The 10,000-nt window shown below is 44.7% G+C and overlaps 2 non-coding genes across 2 annotated transcripts; both read left to right on the plus strand.

Annotated features, from left to right (window-relative positions):
- Window positions 1–4,417: 4,417 nt before the first annotated feature.
- On the plus strand, window positions 4,418–6,340 carry LOC143303833 (small subunit ribosomal RNA). Its single transcript, XR_013060484.1, has one exon. It is a non-coding gene; the product is annotated as a small subunit ribosomal RNA (ribosomal RNA).
- Window positions 6,341–9,121: 2,781 nt separating this feature from the next.
- Window positions 9,122–9,276, plus strand: LOC143303847 (5.8S ribosomal RNA). The gene has a single exon (XR_013060498.1). It is a non-coding gene; the product is annotated as a 5.8S ribosomal RNA (ribosomal RNA).
- The last annotated feature ends 724 nt before the right edge of the window (window positions 9,277–10,000 follow it).

Genomic DNA, 10,000 nt, shown 5'->3' on the forward strand with positions numbered 1-10,000 from the left:
ATCAGCGAAATCGTTATGTTTCGACGAAATCTAGTCGAAAGTAGCGATTTCACTTTATTTTTTTAAAAAATTTCATCCACCGGACCAACATGACCGGGACGTTGGAACTTAGAATTTTTTCGCACCGCCACGAAAGTACCGAAAGTTCAACTCGAAATAACTCGAGAAAAAGCGTTATAAGGTATCGAAATTATCAGCGAAATCGTTATGTTTCGACGAAATCTAGTCGAAAGTAGCGATTTCACTTTATTTTTTTAAAAAATTTCATCCACCGGACCAACATGACCGGGACGTTGGAACTTAGAATTTTTTCGCACCGCCACGAAAGTACCGAAAGTTCAACTCGAAATAACTCGAGAAAAAGCGTTATAAGGTATCGAAATTATCAGTGAAATCGTTATGTTTCGACGAAATCTAGTCGAACGTTACGATTTCACTTTATTTTTTTAAAAAATTTCATCCACCGGACCAACATGACCGGGACGTTGGAACTTAGAATTTTTTCGCACCGCCACGAAAGTACCGAAAGTTCAACTCGAAATAACTCGAGAAAAAGCGTTATAAGGTATCGAAATTATCAGCGAAATCGTTATGTTTCGACGAAATCTAGTCGAAAGTAGCGATTTCACTTTATTTTTTTAAAAAATTTCATCCACCGGACCAACATGACCGGGACGTTGGAACTTAGAATTTTTTCGCACCGCCACGAAAGTACCGAAAGTTCAACTCGAAATAACTCGAGAAAAAGCGTTATAAGGTATCGAAATTATCAGCGAAATCGTTATGTTTCGACGAAATCTAGTCGAAAGTAGCGATTTCACTTTATTTTTTTAAAAAATTTCATCCACCGGACCAACATGACCGGGACGTTGGAACTTAGAATTTTTTCGCACCGCCACGAAAGTACCGAAAGTTCAACTCGAAATAACTCGAGAAAAAGCGTTATAAGGTATCGAAATTATCAGTGAAATCGTTATGTTTCGACGAAATCTAGTCGAACGTTACGATTTCACTTTATTTTTTTAAAAAATTTCATCCACCGGACCAACATGACCGGGACGTTGGAACTTAGAATTTTTTCGCACCGCCACGAAAGTACCGAAAGTTCAACTCGAAATAACTCGAGAAAAAGCGTTATAAGGTATCGAAATTATCAGCGAAATCGTTATGTTTCGACGAAATCTAGTCGAAAGTAGCGATTTCACTTTATTTTTTTAAAAAATTTCATCCACCGGACCAACATGACCGGGACGTTGGAACTTAGAATTTTTTCGCACCGCCACGAAAGTACCGAAAGTTCAACTCGAAATAACTCGAGAAAAAGCGTTATAAGGTATCGAAATTATCAGTGAAATCGTTATGTTTCGACGAAATCTAGTCGAACGTTACGATTTCACTTTATTTTTTTAAAAAATTTCATCCACCGGACCAACATGACCGGGACGTTGGAACTTAGAATTTTTTCGCACCGCCACGAAAGTACCGAAAGTTCAACTCGAAATAACTCGAGAAAAAGCGTTATAAGGTGTCGAAATTATCAGTGAAATCGTTATGTTTCGACGAAATCTAGTCGAAAGTAGCGATTTCACTTTATTTTTTTAAAAAATTTCATCCACCGGACCAACATGACCGGGACGTTGGAACTTAGAATTTTTTCGCACCGCCACGAAAGTACCGAAAGTTCAACTCGAAATAACTCGAGAAAAAGCGTTATAAGGTATCGAAATTATCAGCGAAATCGTTATGTTTCGACGAAATCTAGTCGAAAGTAGCGATTTCACTTTATTTTTTTAAAAAATTTCATCCACCGGACCAACATGACCGGGACGTTGGAACTTAGAATTTTTTCGCACCGCCACGAAAGTACCGAAAGTTCAACTCGAAATAACTCGAGAAAAAGCGTTATAAGGTATCGAAATTATCAGCGAAATCGTTATGTTTCGACGAAATCTAGTCGAAAGTAGCGATTTCACTTTATTTTTTTAAAAAATTTCATCCACCGGACCAACATGACCGGGACGTTGGAACTTAGAATTTTTTCGCACCGCCACGAAAGTACCGAAAGTTCAACTCGAAATAACTCGAGAAAAAGCGTTATAAGGTATCGAAATTATCAGTGAAATCGTTATGTTTCGACGAAATCTAGTCGAACGTTACGATTTCACTTTATTTTTTTAAAAAATTTCATCCACCGGACCAACATGACCGGGACGTTGGAACTTAGAATTTTTTCGCACCGCCACGAAAGTACCGAAAGTTCAACTCGAAATAACTCGAGAAAAAGCGTTATAAGGTATCGAAATTATCAGCGAAATCGTTATGTTTCGACGAAATCTAGTCGAACGTTACGATTTCACTTTATTTTTTTAAAAAATTTCATCCGCCGGACCAACATGACTGGGACGTTGGAACTTTGAATTTTTTCGCCCCGTTACGAAAAGGCCGAAAGTTCCCCTCGAAATAACTCGTTAAAAAGTGTTACGAGGTACGGATGTTTTTACATAAATCGTTATAACTCGATAAAATACGTCGGGATTAAGCGTTTATATCGTCGGCAGACGGATATAAAAACGTTCGGACCGACACGACCGGTCGTTGGAACATAGAAAAATTCCGAGCCGGTACGTTGGGACTTGGAAAAATGCCGAGTGCGAAAAAGTTTTTTCGAGTTTACTCGGTTAAAAGCGTTACAAGGTATGAATTTTTTTGCATAAATCGACGTAACACGACAAAATACGTCGGGATTAATGGTTTATTTCCGTCCGAGAACGATTTTTAAAAACGGACCTATGCGGCCGGTCGTTCGAACTTGGAAAATTTTCGGACCGAACACTCTTTTCGAGTTAATTCGTTAAAAAGCGTTACGAGGTACGAATATTTTTACATAAATCGTTATAACTCGATAAAATACGTCGGGATTAAGCGTTTATATCGTCGGCAGACGGATATAAAAACGTTCGGACCGACACGACCGGTCGTTGGAACATAGAAAAATTCCGAGCCGGTACGTTGGGACTTAGAAAAATTCCGAGTGCGAAAAAGTTTTTTCGAGTTTATTCGTTAAAAAGCGTTATAAGGTATAAATTTTTTTACGGGAATCGTTATATCTCTATTAAATACGTCGGGATTAAACATTTTGATCGATTTTTTCAAAAAATTAGCGTTCGCCGAACTGACACGACTGGGATATTTTTCTAATTTTTTCGTTAATTAACGTTACAAGGTATATATTTTTTTGCATATTTCTACTTATTTTAACGTATTGTAATTGATTATAAACTTGTTTGTTTTCCGTATTCGATAAAAGAGTATGTTTACTGATGCAATTTTTCGGTGAAAAAAAAAATTAATTTTTTGGTAAAAATGCATTTTTATTATGTTAATAAAACGTCTGGTAATGTATTTCGATGGTTGGATATTGGCTTTGTGTAGTAGTGATCGAGCGTTCGCGAGACTAAGTTCCAGCGTCCCTTCCGAACGGTACGTTGCTACGGAGGTTTTGCACCGTAAGCGCGCGGCCGCTAGCCCGGCCGGCGCCGGCCTTCCGGCTGGCGCTTTCGTATCTATAAGAGAGACGTCGAGCCGGACGGTTCGGTCGGAGCAGCGTTGAGCGCGTGGCTATTCTACGGCCTCGGTTGAGAATTCAGTCACCGCTCCTCGAGTCTTAGTGTATTTTACGCTATTTCTCGACTGTTCCTCCGTTCTCGTACTGGTTTTTTCTCTACACTGCTGCGCCGCGGGTCGCTGTCCTGGACGTAATGACCAAATATCGTGGCAAGGTTCCCCTGAGTCGGGAAGCTGGTGACCTGTGTGTACGTATTCTAACAAAAGTTGTTAGATGCGTGTGTGCTTGTACTAACTGAGTATCGATTCACTCAAGGGATTATAACCGTCTGCTTTCTATAACAACTTCTGCTTTCGCAGAAGTATTCGACGGGCCGGTAGAGCGTACTATCTTTGCGTAGTATGTCTTCTACCGAGAATGTTCTACCGAAAAGGAAGAATATTCTTACGGTATGTCCAGCGCGACGCACTGGGATACGCGCTTGTTCGTTCAGCGTGAGGTGTGTATACGTGCTTTACCGCTAAGATATTCTAAGAGTTGAGAGAGGAGGAGAGATATAAGTCTTTTTACACGAAGACAGCATTATAGAATGTTCCTTTAGAAGTATGATTCTTAAACATTTTATATAATACTATGAGAGAGAGAGAGGAGAAGTTGAGAATTACAAAGTGGCTGCGAGCGGCGTTCGAAGATTATTACTGAACTATGGGTGTATCTCGAACGTCGCTAAGAGATATATTTTATAATATATCTATCTTAAGAACGAAAAGTCTCGTCGTACGGTGCTTACGTCCCACCTACGACACGAAGAGAACTTAAACGAAATTTATAAGAATTGTTATACGAATAAGATCCCTGGTTGATCCTGCCAGTAGTCATATGCTTGTCTCAAAGATTAAGCCATGCATGTCTCAGTACATGCCGCATTAAGGTGAAACCGCGAATGGCTCATTAAATCAGTTATGGTTTCTTAGATCATACCTACATTTACTTGGATAACTGTGGTAATTCTAGAGCTAATACATGCAAACAGATTCCGACCAGAGATGGTAGGAATGCTTTTATTAGATCAAAACCAATCGGTGGCGGATGGCTCGTCTGTCCGTCCATCGTTTGTTTTGGTGACTCTGAATAACTTTGTGCTGATCGCATGGTCGTCTAGCACCGGCGACGCATCTTTCAAATGTCTGCCTTATCAACTGTCGATGGTAGGTTCTGCGCCTACCATGGTTGTAACGGGTAACGGGGAATCAGGGTTCGATTCCGGAGAGGGAGCCTGAGAAACAGCTACCACATCCAAGGAAGGCAGCAGGCGCGCAAATTACCCACTCCCGGCACGGGGAGGTAGTGACGAAAAATAACGATACGGGACTCATCCGAGGCCCCGTAATCGGAATGAGTACACTTTAAATCCTTTAACGAGGACCAATTGGAGGGCAAGTCTGGTGCCAGCAGCCGCGGTAATTCCAGCTCCAATAGCGTATATTAAAGTTGTTGCGGTTAAAAAGCTCGTAGTTGAATCTGTGTGTCACAGTGTCGGTTCACCGCTCGCGGTGTTTAACTGGCATTATGTGGTACGTCCTATCGGTGGGCTTAGCTCCTCGCGGGCGGTCCAACTAATATCCCATCGCGGTGCTCTTCACTGAGTGTCGAGGTGGGCCGATACGTTTACTTTGAACAAATTAGAGTGCTTAAAGCAGGCTACCTTCGCCTGAATACTGTGTGCATGGAATAATGGAATAGGACCTCGGTTCTATTTTGTTGGTTTTCGGAGCCCCGAGGTAATGATTAATAGGGACAGATGGGGGCATTCGTATTGCGACGTTAGAGGTGAAATTCTTGGATCGTCGCAAGACGGACAGAAGCGAAAGCATTTGCCAAAAATGTTTTCATTAATCAAGAACGAAAGTTAGAGGTTCGAAGGCGATCAGATACCGCCCTAGTTCTAACCATAAACGATGCCAGCCAGCGATCCGCCGAAGTTCCTCCGATGACTCGGCGGGCAGCTTCCGGGAAACCAAAGCTTTTGGGTTCCGGGGGAAGTATGGTTGCAAAGCTGAAACTTAAAGGAATTGACGGAAGGGCACCACCAGGAGTGGAGCCTGCGGCTTAATTTGACTCAACACGGGAAACCTCACCAGGCCCGGACACCGGAAGGATTGACAGATTGATAGCTCTTTCTTGATTCGGTGGGTGGTGGTGCATGGCCGTTCTTAGTTGGTGGAGCGATTTGTCTGGTTAATTCCGATAACGAACGAGACTCTAGCCTGCTAAATAGACGTAACTTATGGTATCTCGAAGGCCCCCGGCTTCGGTCGGTGGGTTTTTACTACCAACGTACAAACAAATCTTCTTAGAGGAACAGGCGGCTTCTAGCCGCACGAGATTGAGCAATAACAGGTCTGTGATGCCCTTAGATGTTCTGGGCCGCACGCGCGCTACACTGAAGGAATCAGCGTGTTTTCCCTGGCCGAAAGGCCCGGGTAACCCGCTGAACCTCCTTCGTGCTAGGGATTGGGGCTTGCAATTATTCCCCATGAACGAGGAATTCCCAGTAAGCGCGAGTCATAAGCTCGCGTTGATTACGTCCCTGCCCTTTGTACACACCGCCCGTCGCTACTACCGATTGAATGATTTAGTGAGGTCTTCGGACTGGTGCGCGGCCAATGTGATAAGCATTGCCGATGTTACCGGGAAGATGACCAAACTTGATCATTTAGAGGAAGTAAAAGTCGTAACAAGGTTTCCGTAGGTGAACCTGCGGAAGGATCATTAACGATACGATACCAAAAGAATTTGACTTGAACACATATAAAAACTATGAAATATATATCAATGGTCGGTAAGGAGCTGTACTCCTCCTGTATCGACGAAAGTATATACGACGTATTAACAAGCTATATACTTTAACAAACGAAAACGCCAGGGAGCTTGGCAACCTCCGTTGGCACGAATAGTAATATTCTTAAGGAGGAGACGACCCTCCAGCTACGGAATTATACGAAGAGAAGGTGGCACTCTCTCTCGATCATCGGGATGAAGAGATATGTATAAGTATAAAAACGAAATGCGAATGAAACTTATTCGAGGCGCCTGCGTGAGGTCGTAAACAGAAAGACCCGCCGTCTCCGAATAAAACATATATATATATGAAATTCTAATAAAAGGGAACTCTAGCTTCGAAAGAGCCAACAAAAGTTAAGGCTCGATATCAAACGAAAAAAATTACGATGGAAACCACGTGTAAAGAGAAATGCAGTCGTGGCGCCTGCGAGAGGCCGTACACAGAAAGACCCGCCGTCACGATCTCGTATTTCGTATTTGCATCGTGGAAACCGTACGAACGAATATAAAAGTCCATGCAAACTAATAAGAAAATCTCTAAAGTGCCTCGTGTCGGAGAGATCATGCTCGCCTATTCTCTTCTATGTTTCGTGGTCTGTGTTGCGTTTGTTCTCCTCCTAGCAACGGGACATATCGAAGACTCCTCTTTGGGATCGAACGAAGCGTCTAGAACGAGTCGACGAGAGCGAAAGAACTTGTAGCGAGTCGCGCAGAGCGAAAGGATACCGATATACATCTTCGAAGGTTCTCTTCGAAGATCCATGGATACCTTCTGCGTCGACTTCTCTCGTCTCTTTCATCGAAACTCTCGTCGTTCTCGAAACGTGCTTCCTACCCACAGGGCGTGTGCTCTTCGTGTGTCGTTTCGTTCGAAATAACGAAACCACGTGTAACATACTCGTGGATCGGGTAACCTAGAACGAAGACGCATCGCGTGGATGTTGGCCCGCTATGCGACGATGACCGATGATGATGATGATACGATGTCGATGTCGATGTCGATGTCGATGTCGATGTCGACGACGACGACGACGATGAAGACGATGTGTAGCAACGATTCGTAACTAGTGTAGCCGAAGTTCGTTCAGAGGGGAATGCCGCCGGCTTCGAAGCCTCGATGTCGTGAGTCGGACACCCGTGCCGTCGCTAGAGTTTTTCAAACTCTGCTTCTGGATATTGGGACGAAAGACCGCTCGAGGACGACGACAGCCGTGCGTGCGTATCCCATCGAATTTTTTTACACCACCTGAACGAGACTAAAGTTTCGTCTAGTTGATCGTCTACCGTCGCATAATGTATATTATATACCGTTCAGAGGGGACCGGCTGTCTATCCTCGTTGTCGTGAGTCGGACACCCGTGCCGTCGCTAGAGTTTTTCAAACTCTGCTTCTGGATATTGGGACGAAAGACCGCGCGAGGACGACGGATTCGAGTTCCATCGAATTTTTGATGTACACACTACCTGAACGAGACTTAAAGTTTCATATAATATACCGTTCAGAGGGGACCGGCTGTCTTTCCTCGTTGTCGTGAGTCGGACACCCGTGCCGTCGCTAGAGTTTTTCAAACTCTGCTTCTGGATATTGGGACGAAAGACCGCGCGAGGACGACGGATGCGAGTTCCATCGAATTTTTGATGTACACACTACCTGAACGAGACTTAGTTTCATCCAGTTTGTCGTCTATCATCGCATATATATAATATACCGTTCAGAGGGGACCGGCTGTCTATCCTCGTTGTCGTGAGTCGGACACCCGTGCCGTCGCTAGAGTTTTTCAAACTCTGCTTCTGGATGTTGGGACGAAAGACCGCGCGAGGACGATGGATGAGAGTCCCATCGAATTTTTGATTTACAAGACACACACACTACCTGAACGAGACTAAAGTTTCATCGAGTTTATCGTCGTCGCATAACCCGTTCGGAGGGAACCGGCTGTCTATCCTCGTTGTCGTGAGTCGGACACCCGTGCCGTCGCTAGAGCTTTTCAAACTCTGCTTCTGGATGTTGGGACGAAAGACCGCGCGAGGACGATGGCTGCGAGTACCATCGAATTTTTGTTTTTTTTTTTTAAAAAAAACATCACCCGAACGGAGATGTGTTCTATCTTTCGTCGATTTTTCATGCTTTCAGTCGTCGCGTGGTCGCCATCCGTTCGGAGGGGATCGCCGGCTTCGAAACCTCGATGTCGTGAGTCGGACACCCGTGCCGTCGCTAGAGTTTTTCAAACTCTGCTTCTGGTTATTGGGACGAAAGACCGCTCGAGGCGGACGGCCGCGCAAATCCCATCGAATCTTTACTATCACCCGAACGATGGAGAGATGCACGCGCGCTGTTTCTTGAATAATTGGACGAGAGAGTAGAATCAAACACATATAAAACATGGGCTAGCCACCGTCCTTACTCGTTCGCGAGATCGTGTGCTGTACAGAGGATTCAGAATCGGGTGTATATATCCCCGTCGTTTCCTGACGAACGGAGCTTCGATCTCGATGGTTGTTATATATCATAATGTACTTTACGCCCGGCCGGCGAACGCGCGTATCTTCGCGCGTTCGTCGGTTTCTTTTTTTTCGAACGTTTTTGTGTCGTCAATCCTATGGCGACTTCTGCGCGTTCGATTCCCGTTGGTCGAACGTGACGGAACTCGGCTTCGCTAGAACCGAGAAGAGTACATTTGAGTATTGAACTGTTGCAAAATTTATAAAAGATTACCCTGAACGGTGGATCACTTGGCTCGTGGGTCGATGAAGAACGCAGCTAATTGCGCGTCAACGTGTGAACTGCAGGACACATGAACATCGACATTTCGAACGCACATTGCGGTCCACGGATACAATTCCTGGACCACGCCTGGCTGAGGGTTGCTCACGTAAACCTAAGACTGCTTGCGTTGCGTATCGTTACTCTCCGTATCTGTCTCTCTCTGTCCCTTCTTGCCTTAACAACCCGCCGTCGTTCTTTATATAAGAGAACGTTTCAGAGTCGGACGAAGGTACAAGAACGAGGATACGAATAAGAGCGGACGGAGAGAACATACGCGACGTACGAGCGATTGTTGGACGCTCGTCGGCGTTCGTCGCGGTCGTGCAGAGACCGTGCAAGTCGTACGCATGCTCGATATATAATCTATCGTGTTCACGGGAGACTACGAAACTCTACCTCTGTCTCTCTCTGTCCCTTCTTGCCTTGACAACCCGCCGTCGTTCTTCTTAAAAACTGTAAGAGAACGTTTCCGAGTCGGACGAAGGTATACGAAGGGATACGAATAAGAGCGGAGAGAACCGTCACGGACCTGCGTGAGTGCTCGCGGCGTCGTGAGTCGTCCTTACGAGGGCGACCGCCCGCTTATGCACCGCTTCGTGTATCGGTTATCGAACGTATATACTCGTAGTGTTCTCCTCGTGACCGATTTTTTTTTCATATCAGGCGATATATGCTACGTTTGCCGGTGTTCGACGCACGAAGGTCCGCGCCCCCGACGTCGTCTTAAACGAATATTATATTTGGCGAGACTGAGAGAGAAAGCAAATATGGGAACTCGGTCGAGAGAGGAGAGAAGAGAGAACCAAAAACCTAAACTCGATGGCG

Source organism: Bombus vancouverensis, chromosome 16 (assembly GCF_051014615.1).
Source record: "Bombus vancouverensis nearcticus chromosome 16, iyBomVanc1_principal, whole genome shotgun sequence".
NCBI lineage: Eukaryota > Metazoa > Arthropoda > Insecta > Hymenoptera > Apidae > Bombus > Bombus vancouverensis.